The sequence below is a fragment of the Bison bison genome, unplaced genomic scaffold (genome assembly GCF_000754665.1).
Source record: "Bison bison bison isolate TAMUID 2011002044 unplaced genomic scaffold, Bison_UMD1.0 scf7180017864492, whole genome shotgun sequence".
NCBI lineage: Eukaryota > Metazoa > Chordata > Mammalia > Artiodactyla > Bovidae > Bison > Bison bison.
The window spans coordinates 774,485-780,216 of NW_011495051.1; the positions used below are offsets into that span (position 1 = coordinate 774,485).

Consider the following 5,732-nt stretch of genomic DNA (forward strand, 5'->3'; position numbering starts at 1 on the left):
TAAATATGTAAACTATAATTGTCAGACATTGGTTATCTTCCTGATAATCAAGGCATTACGTCTTCATATGCTAATCAACAAAACTATTTGAAAGAATTATAAAGATTCTCTTAACATTCAAAACACAGATGAGACTTTCATACTTGTAAAACCAGTTTTACAATTAAAAAATAAAATGACTGCAGTTTCTGAATCTTAAAATACAATACAGAATTTTCATTTACTTTCATAAAACTTACCTTATTAATTTCAGCCTTTCTCCCTTTGGAATTTAGGCTATAAATATCCCTCCAAGACAATACAGATGCATCCTTCAAGATTTGATACATTTTTATTAGTCATTCCACTCTAAATGTTTTCTAATTTCTATGATGATATCATTACTGATTCATTACATATATGTATACACACACACACACACACACATAAACACACACATATATATCTTTTTAAACATGAACTTTTAAAAGTTATTTTTGTTGCTTTCTAATTTCATGGAATGGTGATTGGAAAACAGTCTGTTGATACATATTCTTAAAGGTGAAGTATGACCTAGTGTGTATGGAGTTTTTTTTATGTTCTATGTACACTTGAAATGAGCAAGCAAGGTTCTACACGCGCTCAGTATACCAAGCTTTTTGATTGTGCTATTCAAATCATCTACTACTTGAATGTGTTTTAATTTGCTTGATCTATCAATGACTGTGTGCATATGTTAAAATATCTCACAATAATTATGGCTTTACAATTCTCCCCAGAAAGTTTATACTTTAGTACTTGTATGGCATTATTATAATACACCCAAACAAATTCAGCATCCCTAATATCATTTTTTGCCTTAAAGATCATTTTGTCTGATATCAACTTGCCATACTGGTTTTAATAACTGCCTGGAGGACTTCCCTGGTGGTCCAGTGGTTCTGACAATGCAGGGGATAATCACTGGTCCGGGAGGATTCCACATGCCAAGCAGCAACTACGACCGTGTGCTGCAACTACTGAGCCCATGCTCTAGAGTCCGAGAGCTGCAACTAGTGAGCTCACATGCCACAATTACTGAAGCCTGCATGCCCTAGAGTCTGTGCTCTGCAATAAGAGAAGGAACTGCAGTAATAAACCTGTGTACCACAACTACAGAAAGCTCACTTGCAGCAACAAATACCCAGCACAGCCAAAAATAAATAAATAAATACAAATTTAAAAACAATTGCCTGGAATATATTTTACAATTCTTTTACTATTTAACCTTTCTGTATTCTTTGGTTTTCTGTCTCTTTTGTAAACATGATATAGCTAAATTTTTTTCAGAATATGAGAATGTATCAGTTAAACTGCAGCAAACTTCAGGCTTGTTTACCTTATTCCAGTTTTCTTTTTTTATAGCACTTGTTAATATTTTAACATACTATATAACATACTTATCCAGTATATTGTATTGCTTCTTTTCCTCAGTTAGAATGTTAGTTTCTGAGAATGGGAATTTTTGTCTATTTTACTCACTTATGTCCCAAGTGTTTACAATACAGCCTGGCATAAAGTTTTATGCACTCTATGAATATCTGATAAGTAAATGACTATTTCTCTTTTAACTGCTAAGTTTAATGCACTTTCATTTCTTGTGATTACTATTATACTCCTACTCCTCCGCCATCTTCTACAATATTATTTTTAATGCATATTAAAAACAGTACAGCATCTAAGGAAAAAAAGGTAGATTTCTGAAAAATAATGGCTTTTTCTTGCTTGCCAATCAGTTCTATCCTGACCAGGAAATTCAAGACTCAATGGAATCTTTCATTGAAATGTTATTTTGTCAACATATTTGCCTTGATGAAGTAAACAGGATCTCTCATTCACTATAATTGGGAATCTTTTATCTTATATGTAAACCTGAGTGAACTCACTTTTTAAAATAACAGCTTTATTGATATATAATTTACATACCAGAAAATTAATCCTTTAATGTGTATGACTGAGTAGTTTTTAGTATATTCACAGAATTGTACATTACCATGAACTGCAGAATATGTTCATCTCCCCATAAAGAAATGCTATACCCATTAGAAGTCACTCCTCACTCTCCTTCCTTCTGCCCAGCCCTGCTGCTGCTACTGCTGCTAAGTCGCTTCAGTCATGTCCGATTCTGTGCGACCCCATGGATAGCAGCCTACCAGGCTCCCCCGTCCCTGAGATTCTCCAGGCAAGAATGCCGGAGCGGGCTGCCATTTCCTTTTCTAATGCATGAAAGTGAAAAGTGAAAGTGAAGTTGCTCAGTCATGTCTGACTCTTGGTGACCCCATGGACTGCAGCCCACCAGGCTCCTCCATCCAGGGGATTTTCCAGGCAAGAGTACTGGAGTGGGCTGCCATTGACTTCTCTGCTGCCCAGCCCTAGGCAACCATTAATTGATATCTGTCTCTATGTATTTGCCTAGTCTAAACATTTCATATAAATCCAATCATATAGTATGTGGCCTTTTATGTCTGGTTGACTTCTCCAGGCAAATTTCTGGGATATCTATTCTTCGTTTAGCTGGCCTAGTCTGCTCTATATCTGTTGTGGAACACACCACTGAATCAAAGAGAACTCACTATAGGAAATGAAAAGACAGAAAAGGAACACTGAAGTAATATAGTGATAGTAACTGCAGAAGCAACTCCTACCCCTACAACTAGGGGAACAAGGGAAAAGGTTTAAGGAGGACTCTGGTTTAAACCCAGGGACCATGCAGAACTATAACACTGACTTCTGAAGAAGACAATGCTGTCTGACTATTTCTGGAGCTGGAGAGGGAGGCACCAAAGGTCTGGGACTCAAGCCTTTGAAGTAAGAGCACTGACTTGATGAAACTGCCATCAATGAACACAAACTATGACTGCGTCTAGAAGACTGAGGAAAAAAACAGGGAACACCTATTAATGCTGAAGTTTACAACTACTGATGGATTGACATTCATGGAATGGCAAGCAAAACAGGAAAAGTACAGGTCACTTCTTCCTGTTGCATTTCATTCTACTTTTAGTGCCCTCCAGTTGGCAGAAACTGACAGGAAGCCAACTAATAAAAGAGAAATGAAGTTTGCCAACTCCCATCTCCAAGACCAAAGCAGAATATATTAATAGAAGGGTAAGTCTGAATCCAAGATGTCTCTTGGGTAGCTTAATAACCGGTACATGTTATTTAACCCATCCAGTGAGCCTTCAATTTCAAGAACTGCTTTTAACTTTTAGAACATATATTTGGTTCTTTTCAAATCTGCATGGTCTTCTGATGAATTCTGTTGCTTTCTTATGTTTTCTATTTCATTTTAAATATCTTATATGCCTCTATTATCTCAAGTTCTTGGGTGTCTAAATTCAATTTTGTTTTCTATTACTTCTGCTGACACAGTGAATAGGTTTTGAAATTTAGAATTGTGAACTCAGCAGCAGGGCCTATGTGAAAGTCAAAGTGTTAGTCACTCAGTCATGTCTAACTCTTTATGACTCCATGGACTGTAGCCCTCCAGGGTCCTCTGTCCATGGAATTCTCCAAGCAAGAATACTGGAGTGGGTAGCCATTTTCTTCTCCAGGGGAATCTTCCTGACCCAGGGATTGAATCTAGGTCTGCCACATTGCTGGGATTCCCTGGCAGCTCAGGTGGTAAAGAATCTGTCTGCAGTGCAGGAGACCCGAGTTCAATTCCAGGGTTGGGAAGATCCTCTACAGAAGGGATAGGCTACCCACTCCAGTATTCTTGGGCTTCCATGGTGGCTCAGCTGGTAAAGAATACACCTGCAATGAGGGAGACCTGGGTTCGATCCCTGGGTTGGGAAGATTCCCTGGAGAAGGGAACAGCTACCCACTCCAATATTATTGCCTGGAGAATTCCATGGACTGTATAGTCCATGAGGTTGCAAAGAGTTGGATACAACTGAGTGACTTTCATTTTCACTTTCTCCCACATTGCAGGAAGATTCTTTGGGAAAGCACTAGGGCTTATGTGGCCTGGATTTAAAGTGTGTCCCTTCAAAGAAGATTTGCATTTATTTCCGCTAGGCATGCTAGAGGACCATACTCATGTGAATTTCTACACCTGGAGAATAAGAGCAAGATCCTAGACTGTGGGAATAATGAATTATCTTTACCTTTTCATCATAGACAGTTTGGCTTCAGCCAAAACAATGTATTCTTTCAGAGCCTGAACGAGTTTTTCTTCCACAGAAATCAACCTAGCCATGCGCCCTACAAGGGGATAGAAGAAAGGGCCCATCAGAACTAGACAAGTGGTTTCCCTGCGTGCTTCACTGGGACAAAAGCTCCAGTGAAAGGTGGGTCCCCTGAACCAGAAGAGAGAAGCTCCTTCTGGATCACTCAGTTGAGGAGCTTAAGGAGATGTGATGGTCACACTGTTCTAGCCTTTGGCTCCAAGACAGAAAGACACTCCCAGAGGGATGTTCAACACTTGATCCATACAGTGAACTCTGTCATCAGGGAAGGGCCTTTATCTCATCCTTTCACCATACAGCTAATCTTATCATGTGGGGCAAGGAAATCCTGGAGGATAAAACCACTTCAATACATAGGAATGAACTTTGAAGTTTCAGGTGAGGAAGAAAAGAGGAGACTGGATTCTCAAGTCATATAATGTACACCACCTATAATCATTATGCATGTATCCTCAAACATGGATGACTCTGTGCAACCCCATGAACTGCTGCCTGCCAGGCTCTTCTGTCTATGGAATTTTCCAGGCAAGAATACTGAGGCTTGCCATTTCCTACTCCAGGGGATCTTTCTGACCCAGGGATCGAACCTGCGTCTCCTGCATTAGCAGGCATATTCCTCACCACGGCACCACCTGGGAAATGATCACTAATGTGGAATCACTTTTGTGACACTCCACAAAAAGTACCTGAGCATTCCTAAAGGTTCTGAGAATATCTAGACTTCACAGAAAGGGTACACACCACAAACACATGTTTCCCAGAAAAAATCTTTGGGCAATGTGTGGTCAGTTCCTTGCCGCTGCTGCTGCTGCTGCTAAGTCACTTCAGTCGTGTCCGACTCTGTGCGACCCCATAGATGGCAGCCCACCAGGCTCCCCCATCCCTGGGATTCTCCAGGCAAGAACACTGGAGTGGGTTGCCATTTCTTTCTCCGATGCACGAAGGTGAAAAGTGAAAGTGAAGTCGCTCAGTCATGTCCAACTCATCGACCCCATGGACTGCAGCGTACCAGGCTCCTCCATCCATGGGATTTTCCAGGCAAGAGTACTGGAGTGGGTTGCCATTTCCTTCTCCAGGTCAGTTCCTTAATGGCCTCTAAAACAAAAAGTATTAATTTCTGGAAATTCCTTTCTCACTGTCCCCTAGTCACAGGTAAAAACACGTGGATGAGACTTTTCCACCCTGATAGAGAATAAGTCGGCCAACCTGATGCTGGGAACTAAGACTCATTTGCAAAGAATACAACCTTCCCTGGTGCATACCAGCAGATGTGAAGATCTCAGCCCGTGTGTAGCCCAGAAAACCAAACGAGGCCATCACTAGCACAGACATTTGGAGTTTCAAGATTCCAGAAGCCAGAATCTGTAAGGCAGGCAGTAACATTAATTGGACCACTACAGTTAGAAAAAAGACTGACTAATGTGAGGAGATTAATTCAAATGAATGCACATATGCAAACACACACAACACAAGCCATAGTAACTGACTTATACTGTGAAAGCTTAAAGGAAACTGTCTGATTAT

At 40.2% G+C, this 5,732-nt stretch overlaps 1 pseudogene; it reads right to left on the minus strand.

The window, feature by feature from the left end:
- Positions 1-5,525, minus strand: part of LOC104979869 — a 74,100-nt pseudogene extending 68,575 nt beyond the window's left edge.
- Positions 5,526-5,732: the final 207 nt, after the last annotated feature.